The sequence below is a fragment of the Protopterus annectens genome, chromosome 3.part1 (genome assembly GCF_019279795.1).
Source record: "Protopterus annectens isolate FY-2018-M chromosome 3.part1, PAN1.0, whole genome shotgun sequence".
Lineage (NCBI taxonomy): Eukaryota > Metazoa > Chordata > Ceratodontiformes > Protopteridae > Protopterus > Protopterus annectens.
In genome coordinates, this window is record NC_056732.1 from 249,294,806 (window position 1) to 249,315,315 (window position 20,510).

A 20,510-nucleotide genomic window follows, 5' to 3' on the forward strand; every position below is an offset into this window, starting at 1 on the left:
TATTTGATTGCCATCCATTGGACAGCACTACAATAGCTGTTGGAGACAACAACGTTTGGTTTATTTTTGTCTCATATTTGGATAACAATCTTTTTTCACAGGAATATATTGGGTCCCCCCTTCCTTACATCTAGTTGGATTGATTTCTGCAGTTTTGGCCTCATATGTATCTATTATTTCATACATATTGTTATCATAGGTGTTCCATGCACGGACTAAGTCTCAGCCCCATCGCCACCTCTAAATCAGCCCAAGGTTAATAAATACTGTTAACAAAGTATTTAAATGCAATTACTGTTGACGAGCCATTTATAGGGTTCAAACACAGCAGCCACCAACAATAACTATAATATTACCTTCAACCTGGCACTATTTCTCTCCAAAATTGTATTAAGCAGAGCCTATAATAGTCTAGGCTTTTAAAACTCCCACATTAAGAAACAGGACTGCCCCCTGTACACTATCACCATGCCCAAGCCAATAGGGATAATTATCCTACTTATCCCACCACTCATCTTATTTCCCTATCTCTTAACTAGTTATGAACACTTGTCCTTATCAGGCTTCAACTATCCAAGTTATCACACAAGTTCCCCCTCCCCACCACCTTTAGATGAATTCTTCCCCCATCATATAACCCCCAAAACAACAAAACTCAATGATCCCTACCTAAAAAAGCAACACCATATAACTACCAAAACAAAACACGGTCTAAAATTATTAACCAAAGTCCTAAAATTAATAGCATACCTAAGGAAAAACATCACTATAGATGGAGACATCCATCCCAACCCAGGCCCTACCAGATCAACAGAGCCCACGCAACATCCAATCTCCCTTAGACCGGCTAACTCTCTACTCATCTGTCACTTAAACATAAGAAGTCTGAACAACAAGGTTCACAACTTCCATGCCATGCTTGCAACCTATCTACCTGACATCATGTGTCTAACCGAAACATGGCTTAAACCATCAACCAAAGACAATCAGATAATGTCACCTGGGTTCAACATACTCAGAGCTGACCGCTTAAAAAAAAGAGGAGGTGGGATAGCTGTCCTTTATAAAAATACGCTAAACATCCTAACTAACCCCAAACAACCACCGCAGGTTGCTAATGCTGAAATATTAGCTCTAAAAATACAACTAAATAAACTAAAAAGCATAAATCTAATAGTTACCTATATACCCCCAGGGAACAATATCGAAACTTTAGAAGCCATCTTAAACTGGATAGATAACAACTATCCACAAGAAACAATAGTCCTGGGAGATGTTAACATTGATTGGAACCAATGCTCTGCACAGTCCAATCCTACGTCCTTAAATCTCCATGGTTTCTCTCAGATTATAGCCACTACCACCAGACTAGGTAATAATAAACAAAAAGAAAGCATACTTGACTGGATGCTCGTCAAGGAGCACCCCCAAAAATATACCCCTGGAACTCTCCCCAATGATCTTAGTGATCATATGCTTACTTACATTATGAAAGATAATACACCCAATGCTAGCATGCCAGTCTATAGAACAGTCAGAAACAAAAAAAAATTTGATCCTCTAAAATTTAACATGGAACTTAAATACTGTAACTGGTCAACATTGAAATCCCTTCCCCTAGATGAGGCAGTCTCACATTTTAATGAAACATTCCTTACCCTACTTGACTCTCATGCTCCCAAAAGGGTATCTAGAATCAAAACTCACATAGCACCCTGGCTAACCACAGAAACCAAAACCAAAATAATTAATAGGGACAAAGCATGGAACAAATGGCGTACTACCAAGTTACCACTAGACCGGGTTATCTTCCAGCAAATGAGAAATGAAACTAAAAAGGCCACCACCCAAGATAAGAAAAACTACTTTCACCACCTACAAAACAAAAACCAAAAGAACCCTCAAAAATTCTGGGCAGGATTGAACAAACTTCTCCAACCAGGAAGATCTACCACTCCTACCCCAGAAACTCTATCTTACAAGAACCAAGAAGAAGTAGCTAACAACTTTAATACTTTCTTTACCGAAACAATTCAGCTACTAACTAACAAGCTACCTACTCCCTCTAACACACCTAACAATATGACATCCAACTCTCCACTATCCTTTAACCTCCAACCCATATCCACTGCCTTCATCCGATCCTGCTTGAAAAAACTAAAGCCAACTACCCTCTCAGCTGATCTTCTACCTGCAGAATACCTGCAAATTGCTGCTGATGTCATAGCATACCCCATTTCAATATTAATTAACAGAACTATTACTGAGTCCACTATCCCAGCAATCTGGAAAATATCTTACGTCATACCTCTTCATAAAGGAGGAACATCCACCGAACTCTCTAACTATAGACCAATTGCCATACTATCACCACTTGCTAAAATTATGGAAAAGTGTGTGCATAACCAACTCATGTCCTTTCTCACCCAAAACAAGCTACTAACTGACTGTCAGCATGGATTTAGACCCCACCATAGCATGACCACTGCCCACCTCTCTAGCACCAAGAAAATTAACCATAACCGGAATAACAAAAATATCTCCTCAGCCCTCTTTCTAGACATGTCGAAAGCTTTCGACATGGTAAACCACCAGTTACTTCTCAAAACCTTAGTAACCTTACATCTAGACACCCAAGTCCTAAACTGGTTTCAGGCCTACCTCGTAGGCAGAAAACAGGCAGTTATGTGGCAGAACAAACTCTCCTGCCTATTACCGAACAGTATAGGCGTACCTCAAGGGTCCATCTTAGGACCTCTTCTGTTCTCAATATTCATAAATGATCTCCATTCAGTTATCCCCGAAGCCACCTGCATCCAATATGCAGATGACTCAACTCTCATCTGTTCTAATCCTATCCTTGACAACCTTCTAATAACTACCCAACACTGCTTTACCAAAGTTGAAAATTGGCTAACTGACCATCAACTCATCTTAAACCCAAAAAAAACCCAACTTCTTCTTTTCCACCCAACCAACCCAACACCTTTCACACACTTTACCATTCAATCCAACAATGGTACCATTATTTCTCCTACTACCAGTGCCAAACTATTAGGAGTAATCATCGACAATAAACTACGATTTGACACCCACATTATCCAAACTATTAAAATGGTTAACAAAAAACTAGGGTCTTTATATAGGTTAAAAACCTTCCTAACTCCAGCCGCTAGACTAGCTACTGCCCGCTCGCACCTCTTATCCACCCTACTTTACGCCTCCCCAATCCTTACGAACCTCAACAAGTCTGACCTCAATCGTCTCTCCACTTCTTATAACAACATTGCTAGATTCATCACTGCCCTTCCCTATAGAACACACCACTGCATTAACCTGAAAAAACTTGACTGGCCAGAATTCCCTAATCTTCTACTTGAATACCAACTTATAGAAGCCTTTAAAATCCTGAAACATCCAGATAACACCCCTGCACTAAAGAACATCCTAACCCCTTACTCCAACCTAAGTTCTCTTCGCTCATCTAACAAACTCTTAATACAAACTTGCAAGTCCCATAACCTGGGCGGCGATTCACTGTACTCCAATATTATTGGCAAGGTATGGAATTCTCTTCCAAATAAGCTAACGTCCTTACCATCACTAGCTCTATTCAAAAAAGAACTAAAAATCCACTATAAATCACATTGGCTCTGCCCATGCACAAACCCTGACTAACTTTCCCATGAGCAATTCTTACAAGTAGGCAATTTTTGTATTATTCAACTAAGTGTGAATTAACCAGAATGTAATGAAATGTAATCAATTGTACCTTCTATTGTAATTATCTTCTCTCTCTTAATACAATGTAATATGTCTTTATGTCTTTTGTAACAATATATCACTGTTTAACCCTGTTGGAGCTTTTCTCCCCGGGACTCCGCTGAAAATGGACATGTATCCAGTCGGACTATCCCGGTCAACAAATGTAAAATAAAATAAAATAAATATTATTTTAAGTTTCTGTGTGATCTGTGAACTCTTAGATATCTCTTAGGTGTAGTAGTTTTGTCTTGTGTTTTAATTATTTATTATTAAATATTTTTAAAACTTTCTACCTGTGGCTGCTTTGGGTAGAGATAAAGTATGCTTTGGAGTACATTATATATTTATAGAGTTTACTGTCTAAGCCCTTCCAATAAGCCTTAGACTGTATAGTCACATTACCATTGGATATTAATATTGCACAGTAATAATTGGACACCCTTTTAAGGGCCTTTTAGTAGCTGATATTATTAACTGGGTGGTGGCAGTAATTACTACCCTATAGTCTGGGCAAAGGGGCACAGCTGGAGAATGTGTGTCAGCCTTTCCCAGGAGTGTCTGTGAAGTTGTATAAATACTTATCTCAAAGTGTGTGTTTGCTGTGTCAGCTACTTGGGCAGGGACATGAAGCGCTGGTTGGACTGAGAGGATACTGGAGGTTCTAGCTTGCCCAGTTAGGCTGAGACCTGGACCCTATAGCTGTGCCAGTGGGGAGTCTTACTGGGGACCTGGTGAGCAAGGGAGCAGCCAGCCTCAGACTGACTGTGATCTCTGCGTGCACTTAAGGGGAATTGTACTTTACTGTGTGTATTAGTTATCCTTTTCTCATCTAGGAGATGACCTCCCTGGTGTCAGTGGTGAGGACTGAGGCTCCTTGATTGCTGGGCCAGGTCATGGTCGTCACAAGTGTTTTTCAGTGGTGGGATCTACTTCACATACTAATTGGCTTGTAGTGGTGGGGTATAGCGAATTCCTGTAGTTTATGTACAGTGATCTCTAAAAGTGTTTTGTACTCTAAAACAGCCACGCAGTGTATACTAAGAGTTCAGATCACAATTGTTTATTTCTTTTGTTAGCTTAGTGTTTGTCAGGGTGAGCAGGCGGCATGTCAGCAGAAGTGTATAGAAAGCTGACAAGGAGCCAGGTGGAGGAGATGTGCCAGTCTAGGGGGCTGGTGCCAGGAAACCTGACTAAGGCAGACCTGATTTCAGCTTTGGTTACAGCTGCATCAGAAAACAGCAGCCTGGAGGATATTCAGACTGACAGTGGAGATACAAAATTCTCAGAGAATGGACAGCTCAACCTTTCTGCAGTGGACTTAAAAATCCAGCTGGAACTAAAGAGACTTGGGTTGGAGGCCAGGCGTATGGAATTGGAAGCAGCTGAGAGAATGAGGAGCCTAGAAGCTGAAGAACAGGAACAGCAGAGAATGCAGGAGAGGGAAATGCTGACTCTTCACCAGAGTCATTGAGGTAATGGGGAAGGCAGTAACCGGACCCCAGAAGCACAAGAGGTCAGTAAATTTCTTCCACAGTTTAAAGGTGGATATTTTTAATAGCTTCATTCATATGTTTGAGCAGGTATGTAAACAGTATGAAGTTGACCAAGGGCTCTGGGTACGGTTCCTAATCCCCTTACTCCATGGCAAAGCTGTAACTTCTTTAGCAAAAATGCATGACACTGACTGTTTTGATTATACTGCTGTAAAAATACATTTGTTAGAATGTTTTAAGCTAACACCTGAAATGTATAGGAAAATGTTTTGTGAGCATAGACGCAAGGCAGATGAAAATGCATGTGAATATGTTGTTGAAATGAGCACTTATTTTCATAGCTGGGTGAGTGGATGTCAGGTCACCACTTTTGAAGGGCTGGCAGACATTTTGGTAAGGGAACAAGCCCTTAGCACTTTGCCTGAGGATATGAGGATCTGATTAGCTGATAGACAGTGTGCTACTTCAGAGGAGATGGGGAAGAAGTTAGACCTATACCTAGCAAGCAGGGCAGCCCTGCACAGGAAAGGACCCCCAGTACTGCTCATGAAACTAAAGGAACCCATGGTGGGCAGCACATACTGCTCCAACAGAATCCATCAGTAGCAGGGGAAGCCACTAGTCCAGGTACATGTCCAGGAGCTGGGGTTAAATGTTTTGAATGCAACCATTGGAGCCATGTGGCATACAGGTGTCCATGGAGGCAAGGTGGGGAACCAAAGGTGAGGGAGCCAGTAAGTGGTAAAGACAAAATACCAACAGTGTGTTGTCTTGAGACAACAGGGGTATGGAACTACCATCCTGCAGATGTCCTGAGAGGGAATGATTTGGATGAGGCAGTACTATGTACTTATGCAGTTAAGAGCAGCGAGGCTAAGAGACAAGCATGTGGGTCTGGTAGCCTGGGGGAGACCCAGACAGACTGCATACTTGCAGCCAGGACTGCTGAGGTGATTACATCAGGGAGTGAGCTGCACTATAGCAGTGAGAATAAATGTGAGCCACAGCTCCTTGTGGGTACTGATGTTCCCTTGGACAGGGTAACTGCAAAGGAAGAGGTGTGTAGTAGTACCCAGGCTGACAGTGAGGCACCACTGTCAGAGGATGCCAGACTTCCAGTGGAAGGGGAGCTGTGAAGGGTTACAAGGACAGACTTGAGACAGGCTCAGCTCTCAGACCCTACATTGCAAGGCCTGAGGCAGGTAGCTAGGGAGGCACCTGATTCTCAAGGGAAGGGGGAATCTGTATACTGGAACAAAGGGTTACTGTACAGAGAGTGGACCCCTGAGGGAGGGCTAGAAGGAGAGAGAGTACAGCAGTTGGTAGTGCCTAGAGCTTACCATCTGGCACTTCTAGCCATAGCCCATGATATTCCCTTTGCAGGTCATATGGGCATAAAATGTACAAAGAGGTGTATTATGCAAAATTTCTATTGGCCTGGAATTTCCAGAGATGTAACAGGGCACTGCATGACCTGTGAGCAGTGCCAAAAGGTAGGCAAGGCAAGAGACAAGGTGAGAGCTCCTTTGATGCCTCTGCCTGTGATTGAGGAGCCATTTCAGAGGGTAGTTATGGATATTGTGGGTCCTCTGAGTACCCCAAGTTCCACAGGGAAAAAGTATATCCTAGTGATTATAGATTATGCTACACGATACCCTGAGGCAGTGGCTTTGTCCTCCATTGAGGCAGAGAAGGTGGCAAATGCTTTGCTAGAGATTTTCAGCAGGGTAGGTTTCCCAAAGGAAATACTGTCTGACAAAGGTGTCAATTTTATGTCAGACCTGCTGGCTTGTCTGTGGAAGTCCTGTGGGGTGAAGTACATGAAGACCACACCCTACCATCCTCAGATTAATGGTCTTGTTGAGAAGTTAAACTCTACAAGCAAGTCCATGCTACGGGCATTTGCAGATCAGTTTAAGAGGGAGTGGGACAAATGTTTGCCCCATCTGTTGTTTGCTTACAGAGAGGTTCCCCAGGAATCCACAGGTTTTTCACCCTTTGAGTTTCTGTATGGGCATAGGGTGAGAGGTCCTCTAGATTTAATTCGAGATGAGTGGGAAGGTGAGTATGAGTCTCACAAGGAGTCTGTTGTGGTATATGTCTTGAACCTCAGGACAAGGCTCAGGGAACTCATGAGCTTGGCCCAGGAGAACCTGGAAGAAGCCCAACAACAGAAAAAGGTATGGTATGACAGGAATGCTCGAGCTAGAAAGTATGCTGTAGGGCAGCATGTGATGGTTCTCATTCCTGTCAGACACAACAAGTTGCAAGCAGCTTGGGAGGGACCCTACAAGGTGGTAAGAAAGGTAAGTGAGGTTAACTACATGGTGGAAGTGCTAGGCAGATGGCAGGGGCACAAATTGTACCATGTTAACATGATGAAACCTTACCATGATAGGGAGGCCCTTGTGCTGAGCATTTGCAGTGGATTGCAGGAGGAGTCTGAGGGATATCTGGGGACTGATCTCCTCAGTGAGGCTTGGGCTGACACCTCAGTGGAAGGGGTAGAATGTCCCAGCAGCTATCTCCTACCCAGGTTCGAGAAATCTGTGCAGTGTTGCAGGAGTTTGGGGGCATGTTCACCGGGAAACCAGGGAGCACCCACCTGGTGTAGCACGAGGTAGATACAGGACCCCAAAAGCCTATCAGGCAGGCCTGTTATAGGGTGCCTGAGAGATTCAAACAAACTCTGAGGGAAGAGGTACAGGAGATGTTGGAACTAGGGGTGATTCAAGAGTCCAACAGTCCCTGGACCTTGCCAGTGGTGTTGGAGCCAAAGAAGGATGGTAGCACCAGGTTCTGTGTGGATTACAGGAAATTAAATAGTCACACAGAGGCAGATGCTTACCCCATGCCTAGGACAGATGAGGCCCTTGAGCAGCTGGGTGGGGCTAAGTATCTTACAACCATTGATCTTACCAAGGGTTACTGGAAGGTGCCCTTGACTCCCAGTGCTAGAGAGAAGACAGCCTTTGTGACTCCTTTTGGCTTGTATGAGTTCACAAAAATGCCCTTTGGGATGAAGAATGCCCCAGCAACTTATCTTATATCTTAGCAGGAGCAGGAGGATATACCTTTGCTTACATGGATGATATTGCTATCTACAGTCATTCCTGGCAAGAGCAACTTCAGCATGTCAGGGAGGTGCTGGGCAGACAACAGAGGGCAGGGTTGACCATTAAGCCGAGCAAATATCAGGTGGGTATGGCAGAGGTCTCCTACCTAGGACATAGAAAGGGGAGTGGTAAGATAAGGTCAGAACCTCCCAAAGTGGAAGCTATTCAGGCATGGTCTGCACCTGTTACCAAAAGGCAGGTGAGAGCATTCTTCGGAACAGCAGGGTACTACAGAATGTTTGTTCCCAATTATAGTACCATAGCTGCTCCCCTCACAGACCTGACAAGGAAGAACAGGCCAGAGAGGGTAGTGTGGACCCCAGCATGTGAGCAGGCATTTCAGAAGCTTAAGGAAGCTTTGGGAGGACCCTGTGTGTTAGCCAGTCCAGACTACAGCAAAGACATTGTTGTGCAGGTGGATGCTTCAAACTATGGGGTGGGGGCTGTACTTAGCCAGATTTTGTCAGAGGGAGAAAAGCACCCAGTGGTTTATCTCAGTCATAGGCTCCAACCCAGGGAGGAATGCTATGCAGCTGAAGAAAAGGAATGTCTAGCCATAGTGTGGGCACTACAAAAACTTCAGCCTTATCTGTATGAAAGAAAAGTCACTGTGATGACAGATCACAACCCTCTAACATGGTTAAACAGAGCCAGTCAGCAAAATGCCAAGTTGCTAAGATGGAGCCTGGGGTTGTAAGTATATGATATGTCAGTGCATCACTGCAGTGGGAGTAGCAATGCCAATGCAGATGGGCTCTCAAGACAGGGAATGGGGTGAGGTGCACCCAGATAGACCTGACACTCAAGCAATGTTTCTCAAGGAGCACTTGAAAAACTTGCTTGAGTTCCACGGGGGGGGGGGGGTGACGACTGGGGAGAGATGGGCGAAGGCTGCCAGCCTAGTCAAATAGAATTTAATATATAATTCTATCAACTGTATAAATAAATGTAAAATACAGGCTTGTGTTTTTAAATGTAAGAAAACACTGTGAAATGTGGAACTGCAAAATATGTGACAACATTGCACTATATTGGCCCCGTGAAGCATGTTGTATCCTTTCATGTTAGAATTTGGCCCAAGGGTGGCTGGATAAAGATTTCATGCCCATTGTTTTAAGGCTAAAGTTTATGACCAGAATTTAGTTGTGGAAGGTGCTTTTATTCCTTTAGTTTCTGTTAGCATATACATGTGAAATGTCTTATATCGTAAGTTTCAGAGGAGATGTTAGATTGCTAAATAATGCAGTTTGTGCCTGAGAACTCAGACTAGGTGTTAAGATGATGCAATATGAATACTGGGAAAACCTAAGTGTCAAAAATGATGTAATTTTGGGAGGGCTTTAGAGACATGTTTGTTAGTAATGTTTAAATATTTTTTCTCACAAGAGATCTGGAGCATTTTGATCTGGACATCTAACTTATCAGCACTCTGCTTATGCTCACATGTAAGCTTTTAACATTGTGATATCTTGTAGGAATAGTTAAAGCTTGTAAAGATTAATTAGGTATTTTTCTTTGAAACCAGATCTTTCCTACAATATTATTTTAAGTTTCTGTGTGATCTGTGAACTCTTAGATATCTTTGTGGTGTAGTAGTTTTGTCTTGTGTTTTAATTATTTATTATTAAATATTTTTAAAACCTTCTACCTGTGGCTGCTTTGTGTAGAGATGAAGTATGCTTTGGAGTACATTATATATTTATAGAGTTTACTGTCTAAGCCCTTCCAATAAGCCTTAGACTGTATAGTCACATTACCATTGGATATTAATATTGCACAGTAATAATTGGACACCCTTTTAAGGGCCTTTTAGTAGCTGATATTATTAACAGGGTGGTGGCAGTAATTACTACCGTATAGTCTGGGTAAAGGGGCACAGCTGGAGAATCTGTGTCAGCCTTTCCCAGGAGTGTCTGTGAAGTTGTATAAATACTTATCTCAAAGTGTGCGAGTGCTGTGTCAGCTACTTGGGCAGGGACACGAAGCACTGGTTGGACAGAGAGGGTACTGCAGGTTCTAGCTTGCCCTATTAGGCTGAGACTTGGACCTTATAGCCATGCCAGTGGGGAGTCTTATTGGGGACCTGGTGAGCAAGGGAGCAGCCAGCCCCAGACTGACTGTGATCTCTGTGTGCAGTTAAGGGAAATTGTACTTTACTGTGTGTATTAGTTATCCTTTCCTCCTCTAGGAGATGACCTCCCATGTGTTAGTGGTGAGGATTGAGGCTCCTTGATTGCTGGGCCAGGGCACGGTCGTCACACCAGGTAAGAGTGGAATTTGATAGGCAATATTGGTTTAGTTTGTTTAGCAGGATTTGGTGCGAGACTGTGTCAAATGCTTTGGACATATCCAAAAAAAAAAAAAACAGTTGACAGCTGCAGGCCTTCATTTTTGAGTTGGTTTACTGTGTCTGTAAAGCAGTGGAGAACTGTAGTGGTACTATGGGCAGGTCTGAAACCATGCTGAGTAGGTGACAGGATGTTGCTGTCTAGGAGATATTTTAGCACCAAGGTTTGGATGCAATTTTTTAGGATTTTGGCCAGGGTGGAGAGTAAAGCAATGGGTCTGTAGTTATTAAGTTCAGTAGAGGTCCCGCCTTTATGTATGGGTGTAACATAGGATATTTTCCAGGGTTTGGGCACATAGTTTTTAACAATTGATCTGTTTATAAGAGTGGAGATTGGGATAGCAATAGCATCTGCTGTGAGTATCAAGAAATAGCTGGGGAGTAGGTCGGCTGCAGTAGATGAGATTTTTAATTTGGAGAGCATGGTTTTGATTGAAGTGGTGGAAACTGCTTTGAGGGTAAAGCATGTATTAGTGTTATTTATGTTGGGGGATAGTGAGGTAGGAACTGTCCTGTGATACTAAGGATAGAAGTGAGTTTACAAAGTGGGAGTTCAATTGTGTTTCGATGGAAACTGTAGTGTCCGGGGTGGTTGGTTTGGGGGTTGCCTTTTGGGTGGATTTTAGTAGCTGGTTTACATTTTCCCAAAATTTTGGTGGGTTGTGTTGGCATTTAGTTTGTAATGTCATGTAGTAGGATTTTTTTGTCCAGCCTAATGCATTTTTTTGCACGGTTGCACAGTTCTTGGTACTTAGGCTTTGTGTTTCTTTGTTTTTTTTATAGTAAAGCCAGACAGTGTCTCTGGACTTGAGGATTTGTTTGGTTTCTTTACTGAGCCAGGGGATTGTAGGGGTTCTAACCTTGATTTTGCACAATGGAGCGACATTGTCTAGGTGTTGTAGAAATCATTTTTTGAAATATGTTACAGCCTGGTTAAGAGGGAGGGTTTTTAGGGTGTTCCAGTCACAGTTACAGAGTAACATATTGAGGACCTCAGGAGAGATTTTTTTTTGTGTTTCTAGTGGATTTATAGTTAGTGGTTTTGCATATGCTTGTTCTACTACGTATAAGGTATATTATGTTGCGGTCACTTAAGGTTTCTGGGAGACTGCCTGTGTGGGGGTACAATGTGGGGCTGTTAGTTAGGACCCAGTCAAGGATGGATTCCCTTTTAGATTTTTTTATCACATCTAGTTGGAATTTGGACTAGCTGCTGGTAGCCATGGAGATGTATTAGATTACTTGGTGGTTCTGATATAGAGGTGAACAAATCTAGGTTAAAATCCCCCAGAATAAGGGTTTCTTGTGAGTATATGGAAGAACACCAGGATAAGAAGTCTTCAAGGCTAGCAGGTGTATTACCAGGTGCATAATTAGCGATGTCATACCTGAAGGAGCATTTAAAGGCACAGACAAAAACTAAACATAAATCAGATAAAATACATAATATAAGCTTCTACTAAGCATAAAAAATCTTTTTAAAAAATCAATTATGTAAAACTCATTCATAAGTAAGATGCAATAAATATGCTTAAAATTATTTGTGTTTAAGGCGTCTGGCTTTCAAAAAAGGGACCAGAGATGTGGTACCATTAAGACCTGGATATTTGTCTGCATTAAGTTTCATTATCCATTTTTGCTCACAACCTTCAGTAATATTTTCTATATCCCCTCCTCAAATTTTTATGTATCCGTTGTAAGACAAAAAACTGGAAGGAATGTGAGGGATCAGTGTTCATGACAGGATTAGCTAATGCATTTGTATGTTTTCTATTCCTGATATCACGAAGATGTTCCAAAATTCTATCTTTAAAAGATCTATTAGTCTTGCCAACTTAGAAAACAGGACATCTCTTGCAGAAACCATAATAAACCACATCAGTACTTTTACAATCAGCATATGTATGGGAATACAGATGGAACTGTTTTGTTGGATGAGTATATATATTTGTGCTATAAATGTAAGGACATGCACTACATGACCTGCATGGATAGGTACCCTGACGTGTGGAAAGAGAATTTGGCTTGTGTGTCTCTCTATTACAAAGATGCTGTTTGAGTGATTTATTATTCCTAAAGCTAAACTGTGGAATGCTAGTGGTAATAGCATTTAGATTAGGCACTTCTTGCAAAAGGTGCCAGTGTTTCTTAACAACATCAATATTTGGTTTATGTGGCTGGCAAACTGAAACACTACTCTAATCTCATTAATAGGCAAGGTACCATTGCTATTAGTAGCAGGATTATCCATGGCTGGATTAAAATAGAGTCTGCATTTTGTGTGCCTCAATTTCCAGGCATCAGAGACTGTTTTATCATGCTCAGTAGTATTATAGCCTCTTTGGAGAAAATCACATTTGAGATTACTAAGTGCTGCATGTGCATCCTCATCATTGTTGTGTAATCTCAGGGTCCAGAATACTTGCCCTTTTAATACATTTCTTGTCTGGGGTGCATGCTTGTTTTATGCAGGTATGCATTTTTTCTAGTAGGTTTGTGGTAAACTTGACTCCTTAGATTATTTAGATCAGATTTAGTCAAATGTACATCAAAAAAAAATCAATATTTTCAGCAGAGATCTGATATGATAATCTTAAAAAATCAGTAGTAGTATGTAAGTAAGTCACAAAGGATGCAAAATTCAAACCATCACCTTTCCATAACATAAAAATGTCATCCACAAACCATACATACCATAATACATGTTCTATAAAGGGATTTTGGCTGGAAAGAACAAATGTTTCTTCCCAACAAACTAAAGCTAGGTTGGCGTAGCTATTGACATAGGGTTTACCCATGGCCACGCCAATCTTTTGCAAAAAGAACTGTTCCTGAAATGTCATAACATTATTTTCCAATATGATTTCTAGCAAGCTACATATTAATTGAACTTTATTGTTCATAAAACACCTGTTAGTTGTAAGAAATTGTCTAATCATCTTAATACCCCATAAATTGGGAATGCTCGTGAACAAAGACTCTATATCCATAGTAATCAATACAAAGTCTATATCTATTTCAATACTGGCCATTCTGTTATGTAATCTTTCGAGAAACATCTTGGTGTCTCTTAAAATGGTATGACAGTTATCCAGCAGACCATGTAAAGTGTCCTCAACAAAAATCGAAAGGGACTCGGTACACCAACCGGCCCCAGACACTATAGGTCGCATAGGTGGTAAAGTCAGGTCTTTATGGATCTTCGGTAAGCCATAAATTTTAGGGACAATTGGTTTTAAAACATTAAAATATTTAAACAATGACTCATCTATTAATCCTGTAGTAAGTAAATCAAAAAGTAAAAATGAAATTTTATCAATAATAGCATTAACTGTGATTTTAGAGATAGGTAGATATGTATCAATATTTAATAATAATTTATGAATTTGCTGTATATATAACTGTTTGTCTAAGAGAACAACACCACCTCCCTTGTCAGCCTGTTTAATAACCAGGGAGTGTAAGCTCTTCAGTCCATACAATGCTCTTTGCTCATCAACAGTTAAATTGCTGAAATGATAATTACTGAAATATTGCTCATTTATATCTCTGAAAGCCATCTCACACATATCAGTAAACCTCTGAATACTAGGTGGAATATTTGGAATAAAACTTCTAGGGTGTTTGTATATATTATTTACATTCAATGTGTTTTTAAGAAACAAAGATTTTAAGGCTAAATTTCTTCCCAACAACTTTAAGTCCTTAATAATTTCTGTTAAATCAGCCTTTTTCACTGGTATAAAAGACAGGCCTTTGCTAAGTAAATTTATCTGATCATCACTCAGTTTAAATGAAGAAATATTAACAAGAAGGCCTGCATTTATGTTCCTCTCCTTTTCGGTGACTGTATGGTCCTTTCTGTTTGATTTATCCTGGATGTGTCCCTTGTAGTTTTGGCTTCTTGTACGATTCCTGAATGGTAGATGTGCCTTCAGGGAGAAGTCGTTTTTGTTGTTGGTGTCTAAGAAAACACTGTCAGTGCTCCTGGATGTGTGAATATCTTGGCCAGCTGTTGTGGACGTCATATGAGCCTGCCTTTTGCCATCCTCGACAATATCGCAGGCCAAGATATTCACGCATACAGGAGTACTGACGGTGTTTTTTTAGACACCAACAACAAAAACGACTTTTCCCTGAAGGCACATCTACCATTTAGGAATCGTACAAGAAGTCAGAACTAAAAGGGACACTTATCCAGGATAAATCAAACAGAAAGGACCATACAGTCACTGAAAAGGAGACGAACATAAATACAGGCCTTCTTGTTAATATTTCTTCATTTAAACTGAGTGATGATCAGATAAATTTACTTAGCAAAGGTCTGTCTTTTATACCAGTGAAAAAGGCTGATTTAACAGAAATGATTAAGGACTTAAAGTTGTTGGGAAGAAATTTAGCCTTAAAATCTTTGTTTCTTAACAACACAGTGAATGTAAATAATATATATAAACACCCTAGCAGTTTTATTCCAAATATTCCACCTAGTATTCAGAGGGTTACTGATATGTGTAAGATGGCTTTCAGAGATATAAATGAGCAAGATTTCAGTAATTATCATTTCAGCAATTTAACTGTTGATGAGCAAAGAGCATTGTATGAACTGAAGAACTTACACTCCCTGGTTATTAAACAGGCTGACAAGGGAGGTGGTGTTGTCCTCTTAGACAAACAGTTACATATACAGCAAATGCATAAATTATTATTAAATATTGATACATATCTACCTATCTCTAAAATCACAGTTATGCTATTATTGATAACATTTCATTTTTACTTTTTGATTTACTTATTACAGGATTAATAGATGAGTCATTGTTTAAATATTTTAATGTTTTAAAGCCAATTGTCCCTAAAATTTATGGCTTACTGAAGATCCATAAAGCCCTGACTTTGCCACATATGCGACCTATAGTGTCTGGGGCCGGTTGGTGTACCGAGTCCCTTTCGATTTTTGTTGAGGACACTTTACATGGTCTGCTGGATAACTGTTATACCATTTTAAGAGACACCAAGATGTTTCTTGAAATATTACATAACAGAATGGCCAGTATTGAAATAGATATGGACTTTGTATTGATTACTATGGATATAGATTCTTTGTTCACTAGCATTCCCAACTTATGGGGTATTGAGATGATTAGAGAATTTCTTACAACTAACAGGTGTTTTATGAACAATAAAGTTCCATTAATATGTAGCTTGCTAGAAATCATATTGGAAAATAATGTTATGACATTTCAGGAACAGTTATTTTTGCAAAAGGTTGACGTGGCCATGGGTACCCCATGTGTCAATAGCTACGCCAACCTAGCTTTAGTTTGTTGGGAAGAAACATTTGTTCTTTCCAGCCAAAATCCCTTTATAGAACATGTATTATGGTATGTACGGTTTGTGGATGATGTTTTTATGTTATGGAAAGGTGATGGTTTGAATTTTGCATCCTTTGTGACTTACTTACATACTACTACTGATTTTTTAAGATTTTCATATCAGATCTCTGCTGAAAATATTGATTTTCTTGATGTACATTTGACTAAATCTGATCTAAATAATCTAAGGAGTCAAGTTTACCACAAACCTACTCGAAAAAATGCATACCTGCATAAAACAAGCATGCACCCCAGACTTATTCCAAGAAATGTATTAAAATGGCAAGTATACAGGACCCTGAGATTACACAACAATGATGAGCATGCACGTGCATCACTTAGTAATCTCAAATGTGATTTTCTCCAAAGAGCCTATAATACTACTGAGATTGATTAAACAGTCTCTGATGCCTGGAAATTGAGGCACACAAAATGCAGACCCTATTTTAATCCAGCCATGGATAATCCTGCTACTAATAGCAATGGTACCTTGCCTATTAATGAGTTTAGAGTAGTGTTTCAATTTGCCAGCAACATAAACCAATATACTGATGTTGTTAAGAAACACTGGCACCTTTTGCAAGAAGTACCTAATCTAAATGCTATTACCACTAGCATTCCACAGTTTAGCTTTAGGAATAATAAATCACTCAAACAGCATCTTTGTAATAGAGAGACACACAAGCCAAATTCTCTTTCCACACGTCAGGGTACCTATCCATGCAGGTCATGTAGTGCATGTCCTTACATTTATAGCACAAATACATATACTCATCCAACAAAACAGTTCCATCTGTATTCCCATACATATGCTGATTGTAAAAGTACTGATGTGGTTTATTACGGTTTCTGCAAGAGATGTCCTGTTTTCTAAGTTGGCAAGACTAATAGATCTTTTAAAGATAGAATTTTGGAACATCTTCGTGATATTAGGAATAGAAAACATACAAATGCATTAGCTAATCCTGTCATGAACACTGATCCCTCACATTCCTTCCAGTTTTTTGTCTTACAACAGATACATAAAAATTTGAGAGGAGGGGATATAGAAAATATTACTGAAGGTTGTGAGCAAAAATGGATAATGAAACTTAATGCAGACAATAATCCAGGTCTTAATAGTACCACATCGCTGGTCCCTTTTTTGAAAGCCAGATGCCTTATACACAAATAATTTTAAGCATAATATTTATTGCCTTTTACTTATGAATGAATTTTACATAACTGATTTTTTAAAAAGATTTTTTATGCTTAGTAGAAGCTTATGTTATGTATTTTATCTGATTCATGTTTAGTTTTTGTCTGTGCCTTTAAATGCTCCTTCAGGTATGACATCACTAATTATGCTAATTGGTTTCAAGAGTATTTAAGAAATGAGCTGTTTTAACATTTTGTCTGAAGAAGCAACTGAGTGTTGCGAAAGCGCTTACCACTGCTTCCTTTGTTTATTTTATTAAAGATGCTATTGTGTGCTACCTTGGTGCATTGTTCTTTTGTTCTTACTTCATGTTTTTATGCACCTTGGTTTTACCTACAGCCGTTTTTGTTTGATAGTATTACCAGGTGGAACACAGATCACAATTGTGGTGAAGACTTTTTTGGGGTGAAGTTGAAGTTGTGAGATAAGTATGCCCCAATTATTGGGATAAGGGTAGGAGTTTGGTAATTGATGTACAGATAAGTTGGACTTATACAGTAAGGCAGTTCCATTATGAAGTGGTCTGTCTTGTCTAATGATATTGTAGCTGGTAGGGAGAACTTCTGAGTTAGCCATGTTTTTATTTAGCCATGTTTCTGTTAAAGCAACTATGTCTGGGGAGTAGTGTGCTATTGTGGCCTGGAGTTCAGGTATTTTATTTTTGAAACTCCTAATACTAATATTTAGCATTAAAAGATGGTTGGTTTTGCTGCTTTTGTTGATTTGCCCAGGGATGAAAATAGTGGGGGTGTTATGTTCTGACATTTGTGATGGAGCAGTTTGTGTTGGACAGGATGGGTTTGGCCTGGGTTGGGGTGAATATCCCCACTTATGGTGAGCCTGGTTTTAAAATGGTGATACAGGTGTTGGAGTTTGGTGATGAGTGTGAGAAAGTATTGTGTTTTTTTGGAGTAGGAATGAGAGTATATGTGTTTAGTTCTGAATTGGTCTGTTATGTAGTTCTTGAACAATTGTGGGCAGATATTATTATAATGTATATGAGGGTGCATAATATAGTGTTTACTACTAAGTTTAGGGATATTGCTAGAGTGATAACTTGTGGAGTTATAAAGAATTATGAGAAGACAGACTAGACTTAGTTGTGTGATAGTCATGGTTATAAAGTTTAACTTGATTCTAGGTGGAGATCTGGATAGGAATTATAGGATTGCACTATATGTGGATAGGTAAGTAGTGTGGGGTGATGTAATAATACCTAGTGGGAATGAGAGTGGTTGGGAGTATTTTGTGGTGGAGCAAGTTGGTGTGGTGAAATGTGATCTGACTTGAGGAGCTGTGATTGGTAGCGGTGATGTGAGGTTGAGCTGTGGGCGTGGTTGTGATTACTATAAATTATTGTTTGCTGCACATCATAGGAAATCAGTCCTGTTTTTGTTACAATGCTGGCAATAATTCATTTTTTTAAATGTTATTTTTCTCCAGAGTTTTGCAACCATGAAGCTTGTTTTGGTTTTCTTCCACCCAGATAAGGCTATGCTATTGTTCATGCAGATGTAGCTTTCTTCAGGCATTATTCAAGCTTTCATAAGGGAACCCTTGCAAACAGCATTGCTGTGCACTCAGACCAGGTTGGCCTCCCTGAAGTTCTTGCACCAACTGTTTATAACATTTTGGATTTCTTCTTGAGAAAAGGGGTTGTAGTGTCTTTATAGAATTAAGTCTTATTTATCTTGGTTGTTAGAAAGCCAGCTTTTGATCCCTCTATTTTTGACAATTTGTGCCTATCATGAACATTACCTTTGTGGGTAAAGTTATCTATTTTTGTTTGTTTTTGAACTTTGACTTGTATTTTACAGTTAGTTGGCTCATGGATCCACTGTAATCCATTTCTCACACTCGGCTTCACAGTAAGACTGGTTACTGATCTTATGGCTGGAGATCAATGCTTTTATTCTGTTCTGGTCCTGTTTGATTTCTCTGCAGCATCTGGCTGTGCATTATGATATCCTGGTAGCATGGATGCTCTCTTACTATGCTGTTTCAACCATACTAGATTAGTTACCTTCCTACCTTTCTAATTTTACACACGTGGTAGTTTCATGCCTTAGCTCTTAGGATCATACGAAATTGCTAGGCTATCAAGCTGGAGGTCATTTCAAGCCTAGCCATTTCATCCCAATGTAATACCTAGAAATGTTAGTTAGTACCCAAGACTGCATTTAGTAGACTGCCCATGTCCAGAGGGGTTGTGGATGCTATTCCCAGTAAGAATTTATGGTGACCCATCTACTTGTCCAGGTTCCTTTTGAACAATGTCATAGAGGTGCTCTGTTTCACATGAATAGGTAGCCTTTTACAAAGATGCGGCAGTCACTGGGAGATAAATCTGTCCCTCCAGCATGTCCTATTAGATTTATGGATATGCAGCAAGTTAATTAGGTTTCATGCTGAGATTGATCTGCCAGCCAGGCATAAGTCTCCCCTAAGAAGTCTTTATGATACAGAGTAAAGTGACAGGGAGTTTAGTTGGTCTGAGTATGGCACATGTTGGAGTCCCTTGATCTTCTTTGTTAGAAACCTCAGAGGTGTCTGTAATTGTTGCAGGTACTTTGTACGGTACATGCCGTATGGGGCATTATACTTAGGATGAGTTGGATTAGTGCTGAGTATAGATGGATTATAACCTCTTTTGCTCTTGAGGTGATGCCTGTAATAACCAAGTATGCAATGTAGAAAGCCTTCTATACTGCAGTAGACACATGGTGGTCAAGTTAAGGTCTCAGTCAACTAGTGAACTCAAGCCTCTTACCACTTCATGTGTACTCAGGGTATTGTTGTTGATTTTATAGTGTGAAGGGATATTGTTTGTGCTGAAGGGAATTATGATGTATTTCTTTGCATTCATTTTGAGATTGTGATGGAGACACCATTTATTGGTCTGTGTAAGACCCTCCTGGAGTATACTAACATCATTTGGGGATTCAATAATTTCACCCAGTTTGCAGTCATCCACAAACTTGGACAGCCACAACCCCTTAGTTTTGACCTGAACTTCTGACAGGTATATACCAAACAGTAGGGAGCCCAGCACTGACCCCTGTGGCACCTCGCTGGTAACAGGTCTGCTGGCTGATGTGGAGTCACCCACTTTGATAATGTGTGTCCAGTTTGTGAGCCAGTTAGCAACCCATCTTACAATGAAGGAGATTGCATTCAATTTGCTAAGTTTATCAGTAATGCCTGAGTGTGGGATTGTGG